General features: G+C 39.0%; 1 pseudogene across 1 annotated transcript; it reads right to left on the reverse strand.

The window, feature by feature from the left end:
• Nucleotides 1–247: 247 nt before the first annotated feature.
• On the reverse strand, nucleotides 248–8,630 carry LOC149167016 (11S globulin seed storage protein 2-like; annotated as a pseudogene). The gene is made up of 6 exons (XR_016260146.1): nucleotides 8,282–8,630; nucleotides 7,911–8,191; nucleotides 7,771–7,807; nucleotides 867–1,311; nucleotides 560–777; nucleotides 248–461 (listed from the first exon to the last, which is right to left on the reverse strand). The product of XR_016260146.1 is annotated as an 11S globulin seed storage protein 2-like (transcript).
• Between the last annotated feature and the right edge of the window lie 12,101 nt (nucleotides 8,631–20,731).

Below are 20,731 nucleotides of genomic sequence, written 5' to 3' on the forward strand. Positions count from 1 at the left end.
ATTATTTATCATATCTGTATTTATTATTTATCATATCTGTAAATTTATAAGTTCCATCGATCAAATTGTAGACACGGAGAAAAGCAACATCCTTATTATAATTATTTATCACATCTGTAATCAAAGATTTACAGTTTTATCATTGTTTTATTGTAATATTGGGTAGCTAGCTATTAAGCTAGCTAGCAGGCAGGGCAAGCAGTGGACAGAGTGAAGCAGGCTGCGTGTGGATAAATACTCAAACGTCCTATGCCACTTGGACGAGAAGAGATGTGACGTTCTGTTGTTGATCTTGGTAACGTCCAAAGCCTAACGATGGAGGCAGAATGAGTGTGTCGTGCTCTCTGTTCCTCATCACTTGTTGAACTTCATTTTGGTCGATCCTGTAAGCGGCACGCAACACTTCCTCCGGCATCGCCTTCAAAACTGACTGCCTTCCTGCCAGAGTCGACCGGTATGAACTGCAATACAGTACATTGCACGAACAACTCGAATTGCTCATTATATTATATTCAATTCAAATCAGAGAAGCCTCCATTCCGAAATATATTATACTTACTTGTCCGATGTTGTAAACGTTATATACTCCAACCCATCGTCTCCTGCTTGCTTGATGACTGCATAGAATTGCGGAATGACGATGAACTGACCCTCTTTCACACGCCCATCAAACACACTCCTCCCTTCCTCTCCCACCACCTCCACTCTCCCCTCGCCTCTCGTCACGTACATTATGCCATGCGCGTTCATCCTCCACGACGGAACACATGATGCTCTCTGCAACCACAATAAAGTATTCCATTCATTGGATTGGAAAACATTAAAATTATATCTAAGTGAAGCAGGAAAAAAAAGTTACTGCTTACCGGGCGTAGAATAACCCTCTCGGCTCCTAATCCCAAATATACTTGAGAACAGGAAGTTTGTGGCGGTTGACTATATTCATGCGTCCCCCATCTCTTACATAGATATCGGCATCCTCGGGATTGTCAGCATTGTGCTTTACACGCATTGGGCACACAAGCTCTTCAACGCCATTCTCACTATATTCATCCAATCCACCACCAACATGATCCTCTCTCCCCCACTGCCTCTGTCTCCCGTAAGGAGAGCGAGATCGAGATCGAGACTGAGGGCCGGGTAAGCTGAGACGTCGGCCACGTCCAACTCTGGCAAAGAGTCGCGAATGCTGATTCTGTTGAAGCTTCCTTGCAGTTTCAAGCTCCACGTCCAACGACTGAGCCAAAGTGCGCGTGTTAAACCCTGCCAAAATATTATCCCCAAGTCCCCCTCTTCTTCCTCTTTCTTCCTCTCCCTCCTCACGAGTGTTGGGGATTTTTAATGGGAAAATCCCAAAAACAAAGAAATTAAACTCCACAGAGGCAATGCTCTGTTTCACCTCCACAAGATCTTTTAGACAGCAGAAACAAAACAAAAAAAATTATTTGCACCAGACAGAGTTTTCACACACCACACATTTCTATTCATTAATAAAAGCAACTGCTATTACAATCTTTTTCCTCTCTCTCAGAGGGATTCACCGAGAACATTTAACAAAAAAAATACTCTGTCTTCTCCTGAGATTTTACACTGCTGTGTGTAGAAATCTCTTTTACATTCACTGCTGTAAAAACAGACTTCAACTACAGAAAAATTACTTTTACTGCTGTGTGGAAATTATACAGATTTTCTTCACGCTGCTGCGTGGGTTACAATACATCGCACTGCTGTGCCTCACTCTTCAATTTCATTACATCGCACTGCTGTGCATTACCATACCTCTTCTACATTACAATACACACAAAAAAAACATTACATATATATTCATGGCAATAAAACAAAAAGACTTACATACGTCTCCACTTGCCATGCTTCCGTAAAATAAAAAGAACAACAAAATTAAATGTTTTTATCAGGCTTTACTTGTGCCCATACTCCCGCTGAAACAAAATTAAAAACTTCATCAAAACTTACCAACCCACAGTAAATAGCATTTACTGTTTTACTGACATTTACTGGCGGTAAGTGAAAAACTTTTACTTCACGTATAATTCATTTAATGCTGGCCCATACTTCACCCTTTGACTTTAATTAGATCGCATCGCAAAATCCATTTAATCGGAACACAAAGTTGGGGCACACACATATGTTGCGATCTGCGATATGCGATCGGATCGCATCGCAAATAAACTCATGTTAAAGACCCCGACCCTATGATATTGCCGATAGCGATGTGCCGATGCGATATCGGCGATCGCTCATCGCAAACACAAAAGCTCCTTTATAATTCCTTCACTTCGACTTTGCCGATGCGATATCGGCGATCGCAGTTGAAATTATATTTTCAACACTCCCCTTTAATTTCAACTGTCGGGCATTCAATCATACCCAAACACTTCCTCAAAAATTCAAAGCTCTTCTGATCCAATGGCTTTGTCAAGATGTCTGCGACCTGTTCCTGAGTGCTGCAATGTTGCAAACTGATTTCTCCATTGCTTACCAATTCTCTGATATAATGAAACCTTGTATCAATGTGCTTCGTTCTCTTGTGAAACACTGAATTCTTTGACAATGCAATAGCTGAGTTATTGTCACAAAAGATGACTGTCGCTTTTGCCTGCTCTTGGCCTAAGCTTCTCAACATTCTTCTCATCCACACTGCTTGACATGCTGCTGCTGTAGCTGCCACATATTCAGCCTCTGCTGTAGACAATGCTACAATGGACTGCTTCTTAGAAGCCCATGAAATGGCTCCAGAACCCATATGAAAAACATAACCGGAAGTGCTCTTCCGATCATCTACACTTCCAGCCCAATCGCTATCAGTGTAACCAACCAAATCTGAATGTTCTGAGGCATGATATAGAATTCCAAACATTTTAGTGCCTTTGACATACCTCAAGATTCTCTTTGCTGCCTGCCAATGTGCCTCCTTTGGCCTCTCCATGAACCTGGAAATTAAACTAACAGCATACATTAAATCAGGCCTAGTTGCTGTTAAATACATAAGGCTGCCCACAATACTTTTGTACAAACTAGGATCAAAATCCTTGCTGCTGTCCTCTCTCCTGAGTTTTAATCCCATCACTGTGGGAGTGATGGCTGCCTTGCATTCTTCCATCTTAAATCTGCCCAAAACTTGATTTACATATCTCGCTTGAGATATAAAAATTCCTTTTTCATTTTGATCTACTTCTATGCCTAAGAAGTATCTCAACAAACCCATATCAGTCATTTCAAATTCATCCTTCATGACTGATTTAAAATTCTTAATGAGCTGATCATCATTACCTGTGAAAATAACATCATCAACATATAAGACCACAATCAAAATCTTACCATCCTTTTCTTTGATGTAGACGGTGGGTTCTCCTTCACATTTGTCGAATTCATTATCCAGTAGATAAGAATCTATCCTGCTGTACCATGCTCTTGGCGCTTGCTTCAGCCCATAAAGAGCCTTCTTCAATTTGCACACTTTGTGCTCTTCACCTTTCTTCTCATATCCGAGAGGCTGTTCCACATAAACCTCTTCTTTTAACACTCCATTTAGGAATGCTGATTTCACATCCATTTGGTAGACTTTCCATTTGTTTTGTGCTGCTATGGACAGCACTGCTCTCACGGTTTCCATTCTTGCAACCGGGGCGAAAGTCTCCTCATAATCTCTTCCATACTGCTGCTTGTAGCCTTTAACAACCAGCCTTGCTTTATGCCTTTCAATCTTGCCTTCAGCATTGCTTTTGGTCTTGTAGACCCATTTCACACCAATGACTTCTTTGCCTTTTGGTAGCTCAACCAAATCCCATGTTTTGTTTCTCTCTATGGCATTCATCTCCTCATCCATAGCTTCTATCCATTTTCTATCTTTAATTGCTTCTTCGAAATGAATAGGATCATCAACATGACAAAACAAGGCAAATAAGGAATTCATTCCTTCTTCATAAATGTCACTTAGATTTCTAAACTTCTTACCTCGTTCACTTGGTGTGCAAGTGCTTGAAGATGCACTTGAGTTTCCTCCTTGTGGTGTGCTTGGAGAAGCACTCTCATTGATCCTCAATGGTGTTCCTTGCTGTCCTTGTGTTGTCCTCAATGGTGTCCCTTGATGTCCTTGTGTTGGCGCTGCTGTTTGGGAATGTATTTCAGCCACTTCCTCTTCATCTTCATCATGAGACAAACAGTTCTTGACATTCACTGTTTTCTCTATGCTTCCATCCCAAGCTTCCTCTTCAATGAATTGAACATCTCTGCTTACAAAGAACTTCTTGGTAGATGGGATGAACAGCCTATAGGCTTTGGATTCATCACTGTATCCAATGAAGATACATTTCTCCCCTTTGCTGTCCAACTTCCTCCTTAGCTGATCTGGTATGTGTGCATAGGCCACACACCCAAAAACTCTCATGTGGGTGACTCCTTGCTTTCTCCCACTCCATGCCTCTTCTGGCACTTTGTTCATGACTGCTTTTGTAGGACACCTGTTCAGTATATAAACTGCACTATGTACAGCTTCAGCCCAATACTCATTTGGCAAATGCTTTGCCTTCAACATGCTCCTCGCCATATCCATGATGGTCCTGTTCTTCCTTTCAGCAACTCCATTTTGTTGTGGGGTGTACCGAGTTGTAAACTGTTTATGAATTCCATTTTCTCTACAAAATCTTAGGAATTCCTTGGAGATATACTCACCTCCTCTATCAGTTCTCAAAACTTTTATATGCAGCCCGCTTTGGTTCTCCACAAGTGCTTTGAAATTTTGGAATTTCTCAAACACTTCACTTTTGTTTTTAAGGAAATATATCCAAGTCTTTCTTGTAAAATCATCAATGAATGTCAAGAAATATAGGCTGCCAGCTAATGATGGAGCTTGCATTGGTCCACACAAATCTGAGTGGATAATCTCTAAGGGTGTCTTTGCCCTTATGCTTTTCCCTGATGGAAAACTTTCTCTGTGTTGTTTTCCCAAAATGCAGCCTTCACATAGGCTGTCCGGTTTCTCTATCAATGGTAATCCCTTTACCATTCCTTTTCTGCTCAATAAGTTTAGGCCTCCAAAATTGAGATGCCCAAATCTCAAGTGCCATAACCAGTTCTCATCCTTTGGCACGCTCTGGAAGGCCTCTTGGGTGACTGCTGCCATTTCCCTTTTGTTCTTCATGTCTGCCCTGATCCGGAGAGGGAACATCCTGTTCCTTGTCATCTTCACTTCAGCAATGCATCTTTTGCTGGGTGGTATATCCATGATGGTGCACACATCATTTTTAAAGAAAACATTGTACCCCTTATGGACAAGCTGTCCAATGCTCAAGAGATTACATCTCATTCCGGGGACATAGTAGACATCTGCTATGGTTTTCCTTTCTCCTTGCTTTGAAAGTATTTTTATTTCTCCTTTTCCCATAACAGACACTTTACTATCAGTTCCTAGTGTGACTTCTGATTTCACATTTTTATCTAGGGCAGAAAAGAAGGCTATGTTTCCGGTCATATGGTTGCTGCAACCTGAGTCTAAAAACCATATGTCCTCACTATGTGTTTCAGCCATGTTACAAGCTAACAGGACATTTTCTTGACTGTTGTTTTCTCTTGTAACATTTGCATTTTGTCTGCTGTTCATATCATGTTGTTTCTTTCTACAATCACTAGCATAATGTCCATACTTTTTGCAATAATAGCATTGAACATTAGATTTATCATACCTTTGTCCTTGAGCATGATGTTGTTCTCTTTGTTGGCTGCTGCCTTGGCCTTGGTTCTGATTTGGATTGCTGCCTCTTCCTTGTGCATTTGATGGGTTGTTCCTTCCACCTCTGTTCTGGCTTCTGCCTCTTCCTCTTCGGTTTCCTCTTCCTTGACCTCTTCCTCTTCCAAAGGACATCTGGGTCTTGAAGGCTTGTTCAAGAGATGAGTTTTCATTCCTACTCAACCTCTGCTCATGTGTTATCAGTGATGCATGTAGCTCATCAACTGAATAGCTTGAGAGATCCTTTGTCTCTTCAATGGTGGTGACTATGGCATCAAACCTTGAGGGTAAGACCCTCAATATTTTCTCCACAATTCTTCTGTCTTCAATGGTTTCTCCATGAGTTCTCATTTGTGTGATTACACCAATCACTTGAGTGAAGAATGAGTCAATGTTATCTGACTCCTTCATGTTCAAGTTCTCAAAATCCTTTCTCAGCAATTGTAGTTTTGTTGTCTTCACTCTCTCCATGCCTTGATAGGCTGTCTTAAGGGTTTGCCATGCTTCATTGGCTGTCTTAGCTGCTGCTAACCTTGGAAACATACTCTGGTCTACTGCTAGATACAACAACACATGGGCTTTTGAGTCCTTCTTCCTATTGTTCTTCAACAGATCCTTCTCTCCCTGAGTTAATGCATTGAACTCAGTTTCATCTGCTGGTTCTTCAAAACCTTCTTCAACTATTTCCCATAAATCTTGGGAAGCAAGCAGGGCTGTCATAGTTATTGACCAGTAGTCATAGTTCTTCCCATTAAACTGTGGGAGTTGGGTGTTAAACAAACCCATACCAGTGCTTGTGCTAGCCATTCCTTGACTGTGTATGTTTAAAAACAACTGACTGTTTTTTCAGCAACACAAAAAAAAACTTTTGAAATACCTGAATCCTTTGATGTCTGAGTCTTCTGTCTGCCTGAGAAGTTTTGCTGCAGCAACAACCTTCTCCCTTCAGCTTCTTGAACACCTTCAAGAGCCTAAGCCTGCTCTGATACCACTGTTGGGGATTTTTAATGGGAAAATCCCAAAAACAAAGAAATTAAACTCCACAGAGGCAATGCTCTGTTTCACCTCCACAAGATCTTTTAGACAGCAGAAACAAAACAAAAAAAATTATTTGCACCAGACAGAGTTTTCACACACCACACATTTCTATTCATTAATAAAAGCAACTGCTATTACAATCTTTTTCCTCTCTCTCAGAGGGATTCACCGAGAACATTTAACAAAAAAAATACTCTGTCTTCTCCTGAGATTTTACACTGCTGTGTGTAGAAATCTCTTTTACATTCACTGCTGTAAAAATAGACTTCAACTATAGAAAAATTACTTTTACTGCTGTGTGGAAATTATACAGATTTTCTTCACGCTGCTGCGTGGGTTACAATACATCGCACTGCTGTGCCTCACTCTTCAATTTCATTACATCGCACTGCTGTGCATTACCATACCTCTTCTACATTACAATACACACAAAAAAAACATTACATATATATTCATGGCAATAAAACAAAAAGACTTACATACGTCTCCACTTGCCATGCTTCTGTAGAATAAAAAGAACAACAAAATTAAATGTTTTTATCAGGCTTTACTTGTGCCCATACTCCCGCTGAAACAAAATTAAAAACTTCATCAAAACTTACCAACCCACAGTAAATAGCATTTACTGTTTTACTGACATTTACTGGCGGTAAGTGAAAAACTTTTACTTCACGTATAATTCATTTAATGCTGGCCCATACTTCACCCTTTGACTTTAATTAGATCGCATCGCAAAATCCATTTAATCGGAACACAAAGTTGGGGCACACACATATGTTGCGATCTGCGATATGCGATCGGATCGCATCGCAAATAAACTCATGTTAAAGACCCCGACCCTATGATATTGCCGATAGCGATGTGCCGATGCGATATCGGCGATCGCTCATCGCAAACACAAAAGCTCCTTTATAATTCCTTCACTTCGACTTTGCCGATGCGATATCGGCGATCGCAGTTGAAATTATATTTTCAACAACGAGGACCACGAGACGATGAGCCTGGCCCAGCCAAAGTGAAGGGCTGAACATATATAGTACACCATCAGCAACTATATAAAATAAAGGAAAGAATCTACAATATAACTGAAAATGCAGATTATTAGTTAATTGGTCGGGATGCTTACGCTGAAATCCCTGCGGTTCTGATTTTGAGGGTTGGATGTGTCGGCAATGGCTACGATTTGCAGAGGCTCGTTACCATCATTATACGACCAATACGCTGCTCCTGCAAATATTGCTATCACGTCACCTCTCCTGATTCGCCTCACCTTCTGACTTGAGTCCTCTTCGTCCTCGTCCTCCCGTCGTCTCTCTGATCTCATGCGCCTTGATCGCCTTTGAAACGAAGGTTCGTCTCTGTAAGTCTCAGGACACCCCGGGAACACAATGCCTAGTCGACCCTCACCTGCACAGTGTACATATACAACATACCAGTAAATTATAACAGGAAATTTAGGTAATCATGTGACTTACACAAACAGTATGATGAGCTTACCTCGGACAACGTAAACCAAGAGATCGGCGCTGGCATATTGGGGCAACGAGATGGCGTCCCTTTCAATCGTCTTTCTGAAGAAGGCAACGCCTGCGCACTCTAATTCCTTGTTGTCTTCTCCGGTGGACAACTCGAAGGTGCCACCTTCTGATCTCATCGACTCCGATTCAGACGGTTCGTGGGTGCTCAGCCGCTGCAGCCTCCGGCACGCTGATGATTGCTCATCGTAACGACGACCTCTTTCTCTTCTTTGCCGATAAATTGCAGCTACAGGTGACACAGCTGACAGGGAAAGAAAAAGAATGCATGCAAAGGAAACTAACATTATCTGCATTAGAGGGCAACGCGCTGATCTCATCATTCCCTTCATTTCGCTTGCTTTCGTTTCGATGCTTCTTCGGGTTTCTTCACCCAGGCTATGTGTTCATGTTATTGCTGAATGTTAGTTTTATAGTATGGTGAGGGCGATATGATTAATGCTATATTCCAGTGAGAGCCACATAGGCTAAACGCCAAGGCGAGTGTTGATCACGTGTGACGCAGGTACTCTCAGGCGTGCCATTTTGTGTCGTACCATTCGACGTGTAGATAGTTGCATGTTTGCTAAAAACGATGTTGTTGTGAATTAAAAATGCGTTTCGCTATTACATTCCCATTTTTATTATTGAAAAGCAAAAGCAATTGATGGTATATATTAGATGGGAAATATATTTCTTGAGAGTATAGAAGTACAATTCTCAGTGGTGATTAATTTAGATGATGTAGTGCATAAAGTTCTGGATGGATGAATTAAACAAGGATAATAAAAGAAACTAATAATAAAAATGGCGGAAAAATTATAGATAATAATTATAAAATAGTTAAATTACACTAATGGAAAGTGATATTACATTAGATTAATATATATATATATATATATATATATATATATATATATATATATATAAACCATTTAAATAAAAACACAAATGGATAATATTTGTGTTAGAGATAAATTTTAGTTGAAATGTAAAATGTAATAGTAGTGAAAAAGAAAAACTCAGTTTATGAAAATAAGTAAATTTATTATAAAGTTCTACAGGTTTTGGATAAACTTGAACCAGTGTTTTTTTTAAACATTTTTTGATTTGAAGTTATTAGTCACTAGTTCAATTTCCCAACACTTCTTGATATGAAGTTACTAGTACAATTCCTCACACTTAAATTATTATAAAATATTTCTAATATACACAAAATATCTTTCTCTAAAAAATTATATATATATATAAAGATATTTAATAATAAAAAAAATTATATATATATATATATATATATTAAAAAAAATATTTAATAATAATAAGCATATTTACTGCATATTTCATTCCTATTAATATTAATATCAGTGGAATGAGATTCATAATCATCCAAAATTATTTTCCGTTATTTAAAGTATTGTTTCAATTTTTTTTAAGATCATTCCGACAAATTCATTACCATTTTGTAGTTTGAAACATATGAAAGAGAACTTTTGTTGAGTTAAACACGATATTTCTTAACATTAAGTATTTAATTGTTAAAAAAATGGATTTGTCCACGAGGGTGTCCTTGACCATTACATTTTCTGATATGTATTGGTCTCACGAACGTTAGTTGTTATTGGGAATATAGAAATCCTATTATTTTTTATAAAATCCTTATGCCCACAAAATACTCTATGCATTTCCTTAATTTCTTGATAATTCATTTCTCGAATCTTCTATGGATGCTTAAATAACAAGTAAACAATAAACACCTAAAGGAACATTTTCAAAAGGTTGAGGTGAATCTTCTCAATTAGTAAGCATAACAAGCACCATAACAAGCACCCAGTAGGTCAAAAAAACCAACCCAAGCAAGAAAATACTAGAAAATATGAGATAATACAAGACATCAAGAGGACAAAGTGGTTGACATAGGAAACTTGTTCAAGTTTCCTTTCTTGAAGTCATTCAAAACTCAAAAAATGGAAAGAAAGACTTCCTATAACAAAGTCTAACTTGACTCAAATGGAGAAACTTGAGACCCTTGTTTCCCATGCTGCAAACCAAGGGCTCCAAGTAAACACCTACACACTGGACAAGGACAATAATAAAGCTCCAAACAAACACCAACAAGGAGCACTAAACTAGAAAAAAATTCACCAGTGTTTGATAAAAAACAAATGAGAAAATTCCTAGTATCATGAATATAGATTGAAAGTGAGTGCTTACTTAGAATTCTAGTTGAACAATAGTTAATTAATATCAATTTTCCTTGTTTAAAAAAGAACATGCCCTTTGAGGCATGATCCCACCTTTTTCCTACATATAATCTCTACACACTTCAAATTGTTGATTGAACATAAATACCAGCATATGTGAGGGTGTCATAAGGTTGATTCACATTGCATCTTGCCTCTATCTAATTATATTATAATAGCTTGAACATGTTGGCATATGACATTTAATGATCTTGATATGTGATCTCGAACATAATTGGCATTGGTCATGAACTTATGAGATAACCACAAGCACTTCACCTTGTTGACCAATATCTTGTTGTGTCCATTCATAAATGGGACTTTTAAATTATGAAAAATAGAGTCAATATATTACATGTAATGGGGGGAGATGTCGGGTATTTGGGGAGGTGGGGGCGGTTGTAGGTATTGGGGGGTATAGAAAGGGTATTTGGTAAAAATAAGGGACATTTACTAAAAATAGGGGACTATTTAATTGGAAATATGTATTAGGAAGGTTGTTTAGCAAAATAATTTTGGAAGGTATTTATCAATATACAATATTAGAGATATTCTTTAATATCTCATGAATTCATGTACCAAGTTATAGGTTCACCGAGTTGAGACTCCGTGGAATTTCCCTTTGTGTTAGAATGTTATGAACCTTGTACCTTAGAAATGATAAGAAACCAATAACTACAACCCACTTCGAGGGGTGATCTGGATCTTGGGAGCTAAGATCTAAGAGGCTTGAAAGATGAGAGAGGAGGATAGAAAAGGTCTGACATAAAATTGATCACAAGAACATTGACAAAAATGCAAGAACTAAATATATCACAAAAATATGAAGAGGGGGAGCAAGAATTGGAGAAGAAGAATAATTCCATTAAGAAGAACCATTACATGCAATGAGGCCAATTTTGGGACCTACCCTTCTTAAACTTCACTATCTTCCTATTGTCTTCTTATAAGATGTCTCATTTGAATAATCAAATTTAATTATGGTTTACTCAGTTAGTTACATATCTATCAAGTTCCCTTTTCCATAAAAATATGACTTTATGACTTATAAATATGAACTTAGAATATAAGCCCCCATAAGATTTAGATCAATGCTTCCCCTTAGAAAATTATGGTCCTCATCATTCAAAATGATAAAAAGAGGGTGACCCCATTATGTTTAATGTACCATCATGACTACAATATGAAATAATCCAATGAAGAGAAGGGTTGTGTGTGGTTAACCCATAATTGTAGGTTTGTGGGTGATCGATAACCATCATGATTACAATTTGCTAAGTGACAATAAAGAGAAGGGTTCTTGCATGGTTAACTCATAACTATGGGTTTGTGGATGACCCATAAACAAGATGAAAATGGAAAAATTGGAGAGAAGTTTTTTGTGGTTTACCCATAATCATGGGTTTGTGGATGACCCAAAATCATGGTTTTCTTATGAATTTTTCTAGAAACATACCTCGTATTGCAGCTTTGTTGAAAACTTTTACGGCATGTGATGAAATAATTTTTTGTTGAAGACCCATTTGAGGCATTGAAGAGACCTTTCCATTAATATAATATACTTTCTCTTTAATGATCTATGGAGTGAGGAAATCATTCTTGAAACTCAAAATATGCATAGTTTCTAAACTTTACATAAATGTATAACTTCAATCTCTGATATCTTTCAAACCATGAAATCAAATCAAATTTTGTAAAAAACCCATTTTGTCTAATAGAATATCCTTTAAAATGAGTTATTGTGCATGAGTCTGAAGTGATTTATAGAGGTTGTGGCACCTACATGAAGTTTGTTGAATATTGTTTCCTTGTGTACCTTCTGTTATTGTGCTCCTATGGTAGCCATGCCACCATGGAAAGCTAAGAAATGGTTGAAATGAGGTCATCCAAGCTTCCCTATGTTGAATACAAATTTTGTAATGAATGTAAAAATACCAAGTGTAGAGGGCCACAAAGGATGCCAAGGGTTTGTAGAGAAACATGGGTTGTTGTAGACGCCAAGGAACCTTTGTGTTGCATAGCAATGGATGTAGTGGATCCATGTAAGAATTCTCCTGCAATGTTTAATGAAGTTGTGAGTATAGAAAATCCTATAGTGCTTATGGACCAACTATGATACTTACAATGTATGGTGATGTAAATGGACTCCAAAAGTTCCAAAAGGAGGTTTGAGATTGCTACAAAACTTTGAAACTGAAATATCCTTCTAACCCTCTTTCCCATGGAGTCGTAACCTGCTCTGATACAACTAATTTGTATCTTGGGGGATAACATCCAAGAGGCTTGAATGCTAAGAAGGGAGGAGAGAAAATATTTGTCATAAACATGATCACAAGAAAATAGGTAAAAATGCAAGAACATAATGCAACACAAAAAATGAAGAGAGAGAGAGAGAGAGAGAGAGAGATTAACAATTGTTGAAGAAGAAGAATTCTATTAAGAAGAACCATCACATACAATGAGGCCAATTTTTAGAGAGAGAGAGAGAGAGAGAGAGAGAGAGAGAGAGAGAGAGAGATTAACAATTGTTGAAGAAGAAGAATTCTATTAAGAAGAACCATCACATACAATGAGGCCAATTTTTGGACCTCACCTTCTCCACCTTCACTCTATTCCCATTTCCTTCTTATAAGATGTCTTGTTAACATAGTCAACTTTAATTAGGCTTTAATATGTTGACTGCATATCCATCGAGTTCCCTTTTAATAAACATATGACTTTATAACTTATATACCCAAACATAGAATATAATATCCTTGAATATTTTGATCAAGGGAAATGCCTTCTTTTATAATGAATACAATGTATAAGACAAGATATGATGATCCTAATACTAGGTCTCCTTTGTGTGTATATAGAAGACAAAGGGTACAATTGTAATGAAATGGAACCATCAAAGGTTCTAACCTACTTTTAATGTGTTTTCATGTCACACTTCAAATCAAGTGATTATGAAACAACAAGATTCTAATTATATTAATGTTGAAAATATTCTTCACATAAGGCCAACAAGGATGGTCTCTCATTTGAAAAGAATGAAGAAAACAAAGGATAACAAAAGGAAGAAATAATTCATGTTCATCTTCTCATTCGATAGCCCTATGTTTTAGCATCGTTTGACATTTTGTGGAATAAAAAACAAAGGTTATATGCCAAATATATCATTTCTTTCCTCACATATCTCCATTATTCCCTTTTTATCATTATTTCCATTATTCACATCATTTATTCATTCTTCATTTTCCCGTGTAAGTATTGTTTTCATGATAAAATGCCTTACCTCCTCTTCTCTTTTTACTTAGTCATTTATGTGAATTTTTTCCATACACATTTTCCAAGTTGTGAGCGGGTGGGCACATGAAGATGATGGCCCTAAAAGGGGAAATGGGGCCATCAAGAACTAATGCCCATAGGAAAGGATACACATCCCAGAAATACATGCATGTTTACGGGGGTCCAATCTCAACAAGAATTGAGGTACCAACTAGGATTCTAGCCAAGTTACCAGCTTAATGTGGCTTAGGAATGCACATGCATTCTTAGGAACACACATGTGCTTTAGGAATTTTCACATGTTCCATTAAGGATATGCACATGCTATAGGTATTCACATGTGTTCTTGATAATATTTTTTATTTAGATGCTCATGGCCCTATTTTTACCAAATTAGGACCATATATTGTGTTTTTGTTAGACATTGAGTAAAATCCTTGTTTGTTGAACAACCTTGATCACTAAATCAACATCATGCCTTGTCTTCAAAGTCTAGGTAAGTGTTCTCACATATTTTTTTTTTTCCAAATTTTTGTTTAAAATTCTAAAAAAAAGCAAATCCATACCCTCAACAAAATCATTGTATTTAATTGCAGGGAAATTGGATAACATGGAACCTAATTAGAACCCAAACCCACCATCAACAAATCAAAATTTATAACAACCCAACCCAAACCAAAAGCCAATAAATCAAAATGATGAAATTGATGCATGATCCTTAGCTACATTAAATTCATTGTTACAAGATCTCCAAAACACTAGAGAGCCATCATGAGTGTCTCTTATAAGGTCATTAAAATCAATTGTATCATCTGTTAGTGTCAATATCTGCATACTTCCATCAGGGATCAAAATTTTCTCTTTGCATTTTCATTTTAGGGGTCCCATAGTGAAATTTTAACATCATTTCATTAGGTCATGTCAAACTCATCCACTGATGGTTGTCTTCTCTTCAGAAAATCTAGTTTCTCCCTCATAGAGTATACTTGCTGACCCTTCTTCAAGTTGTCTTCAGTTATGGTTTCATGGTCAATTTGCAATCATGCTTTCATTAGGTCATAGGGCATGTTTCAGTAGGTCTTAGGGTTTCATCACCAAGGTCAAGAACCTGATTTAAAAGTGTAAATAAAGGGCAACAAGGGTATAAGGATGATAAATAAGTCAAACATGATGGCTTGTAGGTCATAGTTACTGAATAATTATCCTTTAACCTAATGTAATTTTCACCTCAAAAACATGTTTTTGAGGTGAAAACAGAGTATTTTGAGTTAATTTGTATTTCTTATGTAATTTTAAGTCACTTTATGTAATAAATGATCTTAGTTGCACCAAAGCGTCTCTTCTTGCTACAAGACAAAGAAACACTGAAAAATCAGTTCAAGTTGAGCATTATCCACCTGAAAAGAAACAAAGAAGAAAAGGCATTAAAAACAGAGTTTTGAGAAAGGTAAAGAAACATTAGAAAGTGGGTTTTTCAAGTGAAAAAACAAAATTTACTATTATAGAAGGCCTCACATTTCATTTTCAAGCTCATTATTCTCATTTGGAAAGCAAGAAGTCAAAAAGTGAGAAGAAGAGGAAAGGTTGAGTGAGTTTTGGGCAAAGGAGAGTTAGCGTTGTGCTTCTGGAGGGTGGCGCTGCACATCTGGAGCAGTGGTGGAGTGGTGATGCGCGTAGGCATACTGGCGCTGCGCGTTTCAGGCAGGTAGGTTTGGCATTGCGCGTTGAGGGTTTGGCAGTGCGCGATTGGGCCCGGTGCTGCGCGTCTGGAGAAATTCCTAGTGTAATTTTACACTACACTGCGCTTCTAGAGGTGGCGTTGCACATTTGTGTAGTGGCGCTGCGTGTTTAGCAGAAGGGCCAGAAGGACCTCTAAACTTAACCAAACTTCAAATTTTCCCTCTCTTACCTGCATACAAGTAAGTGGTCCTCCATACTACATTGATTGGTTTGCAATTGAACTTTTAAGCTAAATTCTCCCTCGGTTATGCCTAAACCCTAAAATTCTCCCTTCTATGCCTAAAACCCTAAAGCCCCCATTGTTCCTCCTATCACCTATCACTACAACTCTAAACTCTTTCCCTAATCCTTTATCCCTATTCCATAACATCCACATCCCTTTATCCCTCTTCCCAAAGGGAAATTTCTCAAACAAATTAAGCCCTCCCTCTCATTTTTGATTCCTACTCCCTCATTCATTTTCTAGCCCATAAAGTCATCTCCCATCCCCTCACTCCTAAATCACTCTCACTCATTCCCTTCATACAAACTCAAGCCTTGCAAACATGGACAGAGAGGACCGAGACTATGAGGAGGAGGAAAACACAGGTAGTGACACCTCAACAGATAGAGCTAGGGATCAGAGAAAACCACACAATGGAGGCAGAATTATCAAAGAAGATCCATCAAACCTCAGATAATTGTAGACCTCTTAGTTGGCTATCACTTGTTTCAGATTCCTTGGCTGCTATGAGTTCCGTGAGTAGGTAGAGAGAGTTCAACATCACTCTGAGCTCACCAGACTTTTTGTAGCCCATCTTTAGGACAACAGGGTGACTCTTGTTGGGATGAAATTCACAGTTTCACCTTCCATCATTGTAGAAGGCCAATAGAGACAATCAGATGATCAGGCACATGGCCTACCATTATAGGACCCGAAACAAAATTTGCAACATGAGGGTCAAAAATATGAAAGCTAGGCTAAGGCGGGCTCTGAAAGGCAAAAAGGAGGAGGATAAGCTTAGGTTGCTTGCTAAAGCTTCCTTGGCTCATCAGGACACTTGATGATGGTGCTTCTCACCAATTTTGGGCAAGTTTGGAAGAATTTTTGTCACTTGCAAATTTTGAAATTTTACACATAGGAAATCTGCCTCAACACGCAGTACCACTGGCGCTGTGCTTTTCCTAGGGGCACCCAAATGAGAAATGGTTTGCATTTTTGGATTCAGAGCAATGAGGACATGCACCCTATGGATTTGCTAAGTTTTTGGGGCAGAATTGGTCTACCAAAAGGTCAAAAAACACCCTAAAAATGACCTTTCTGCCACTTTTTCGACACACATAAGCAGTCTTGGGAGAATCAAGTTTTGAAGTGTCAAATGAGCTTCAAATATAGAAATATTATGTTTTTTGGAAAGTAGACTTGAAGACCTTTCCAATGAGATATCATGAGCTCAATTTGGATGTCGGGTGTAGAAATTTTGAATAATATGACACATATTCACAGAGATTATCCTGATTATACACTTATAAGTGGAACATGCATAATACATAACCTCCTCTACGTTGATCATCAATTTACAGAAGTAGAAACATTCACAGGCACACATAGAAGCATCAATCAAACTCATTAACACAGTATGTATCCCGGGGAAAGTATCTCGCTAAAAACCCCACACTATCTGTATATTATATTGATTGAATCATGTAACATTACAAAGTAGAATGCTTATCACAAGCAATCCAGTACCAGCTCCACTTGTTACACACAATACACCTCAGATCTGATCTCCAAATCTATTCCATTGCTTGCCTGCCTCTCCAGCTCAATACCTGTTCAAGAACTGATGAGAATGGCTTACCAAACTTGTATTTGACCTGCAAATAATCACTCACACTCTGTTGGACATGAGCACAGGCTACAATTCTTGATATTGGCCAATTCATTGGCATACTCAATCCCTCTGATTGTGCAAATCATCATGCACATCTATAGTCACAACTGATAGCAATCTGATCCTCTAACACTTGTCCCTGCTGAACTGAACATGCACTGACATGAAACTAAGTTAACTGATGTATTCTATAGTTTCATTATGAGTTAATAACTTGTGAATTAATTAATAACTAATTCACCCAACTCATCTATAGTCTATTTGCCAGTTAGACTAAATACAACCAGTTTAACAAAGCTAAACTGAACACAACTCCATCAACTGCACCTCCAGTCCACTAAACTCAACTCACTTGAATTCTAACTGAAGTCCTGCATGCAAATATTAGTCATCCCATAGGTAACCACGTATTTCCCTCTGGGATCTGCATGTACCACATCCGTAGCTCATCCTGAAGTGCTCCAAGAGAATAAAATCAAGTTTATAGTCCAAATATTATTATGAGACAATAATATTTGACTTTTCTAGTTTTGACAGCCAGTCTAAAAATAGACTTTGATCACTCACACTATGATCACTCACACTGTGGTCACCCACACTGTGATCATCCACACTGTGGTCACCCACACTGTGATCACCCATACTGTGATCATCCACACTATGGTCAAAAAATAGAACTTGCGCCATAATTTTCCTGCGGGCCCTACTTAGTGTAGGTGACTCCTTTCCACTAAGCTCCATCATCTTGTTGCATTCTCAACAAGAATTTCTTGTTGCACACTTTTCAATACTCCCTCTCAACAAGAAAGGCTTCCTCTCAAACCCGATCCTGAAACTCTGGAATGTTCTCCATGCAACACATCTGGCTGGTCCACTTGCTCTGTCATCAAAGTCTTTGACTGCTATTGCCTCTGTCGACTGAAAACTCTGCATCTCTGTGCTCTTCAGTATCTGACTGCTCTAGCCTTTGTCACTTTGATCTTTGACTGCATCCGTGCTGCTGCTGGTTCTATCTCCCAGCATTGCATCCGCACTGCACCTCTCAACTAACCTCCCTGTTGGGATAGAAACACCCTCTGATGCTGAAGCTCTACCTGCTGCTAACAAGTGCTCCCTCTCTGACATCTGCGCTACTGCAACATCTCCATGCATCTCGCACCATTGCACACCTCTCTGTGCCACCTAGCACTGTGCAAAACACTTGTGCCTCTCGCATTGCTGCAGCCTGCTAGCTATGCGCTGTCCTGGGATTCCCTGCACTGTCGCCCTCTCTGCCGCTCCATCCGCATCTGTCTCTACCCAATCAGTCAGTTCCTGCTACTACACATTCGGGGCTCCCGTAGCAAGGTCTCATCTAAGAGGTTGGGTACCTCAAGGATCTTGCCCCTCCTCCTTGGGACGATCAATCCACATCACCCCACCTGCCACCTGGAGGTATGGCTGCATGTGATCCCTCAGCCCACCTGGATCGAAGTTTCCCGCTACTGGAGGTCTGTGGATGAGTAGATGTCACTACTCGATCTCCTCTCAACTTCCCTTGTTGTGGCTGCTCCACAACCTCCTGAAGCTCTTGCACCAATCGTGGCTCCTCCACAATCGTCTGAGACTTCTTCTGGCTCTGCATGTTGAGAGGTAATATACGCTCCCTCTCAACCACCAAGTCTCCATCAGTTGCCTCGCTGCTCAAGGCTTTGCATGCATCCTGAACCTCAAGAGCATACAGGTTCTTGACCCATGAACCAATCTGCTTCACCTGTCTGGTGATGATGTGTCTAAGGAAAACCTTTCCCTTACTGAAGACTACATCATAGCCTCTGTCTTCCAGCATCGCGATCGACACCAAGTTTCTCTTCAGTCCTGGTACATACTTGACATCGGTCAAGGTAAGGCGAGCTCCATACTCCCTCTAAAAAATAATCGTGCCTACACCTAAGACACTATACTTCTCATCATTACCCATCCCTATGAGTATCTGGAGATCTTTCTCCTCCAAAGTACTGAACAAACTTTTGTCACCAGTCATGTGGAAAGAAGCTCCACTGTCAAGAAACCAACCCCTTCCCATCATGGATGAAACCATGCATGCGAAGAGTGTGAAATCCAACTCAAACTGTGAAGCAAGTGCCTCACCTTCAGATCCTTCCCCGGATCCCTTCTTGGACTTCTTCTTTGGGAAATTAGTAGCATAATGACCCAACTCATGACAACGAAAGCATCTCACCTTCGCCTTGTCAACCTTCTTCCCATCATTGGAAGAATTGGATTCAGAAAGAGAAACCTTCCCCTTGTTGAGGCAGTTTCTCCCTTCCATTCACCGAGTCCTGGTAGCTATGCCAACTCTTATGAAGGTCAAGGAGTGCTAGACTCACCATCCTCATCCGACAGTCACCCCCACACTTCCCAGCTCATCCTGGCATTGGGTGAACTCCGTGAGATACTGGGGCATACTGTCTCCATTCTCACACTGAATGTTTCTGAGTTTTATCTCTTTCTTTGGAATTAAATTCGAATTCCACCAGCTCAAAACTCAACCGCTTCTGATCTAGAATTCGTGAGAACAAAGTATTTCTTGTATAGAGATCGACTGTCTGGGCATTCACCGGTTATTTCACCTTCCAAAAGAAGGATGAATCCAGAGGCTACCTGGCCCGATTACAGACTCTGCCTGAAGAAATAAAATGTAAACACTTCCTGAATAATAGATCTGATGATCAATCCTTGCTTGATATCCTGTAAAAATCTCTTCTATAAATCAAGCAGCTCCGATACCATGTAGAAATTTTGAATAATATGACACATATTCACAGAGATTATCCTGATTATACACTTATAAGCGGAACATGCATAATACATAACCTCCTCTACGTTGATCATCAATTTACAGAAGTAGAAACATTCACAGGCACACATAGAAGCATCAATCAAACTCATTAACACAGTATGTATCCCAGGGAAATCATCTCGCTAAAAACCCCACACTATCTGTATATTATATTGATTGAATCATGTAACATTACAAAGTACAATGATTATCACAAGCAATCTAGTACTAGCTCCACCTGTTACACACAATACAGCTCAGATCTGATCTCCAAATCTATTCCATTGCTTGCCTGCCTCTCCAGCTCAATACCTGCTCAAGAACTGATGAGAATGGCTTACCAAACTCGTATTTGACCTGCAAATAATCACTCACACTCTGTTGGACGTGAGCACAGGCTTGTTGGAAATAATACTGAGAGGGGGGGGGTGAATCAGTATTATCACATTAATAAAACTTTTTCAATTCCATAATCAGATTCATAT

This window comes from Pinus tabuliformis, chromosome 5_1, assembly GCF_031772625.1.
Source record: "Pinus tabuliformis cultivar Carrire ecotype Pingquan chromosome 5_1, CPIR1, whole genome shotgun sequence".
Classification (NCBI taxonomy): Eukaryota; Viridiplantae; Streptophyta; class Pinopsida; order Pinales; family Pinaceae; genus Pinus; species Pinus tabuliformis.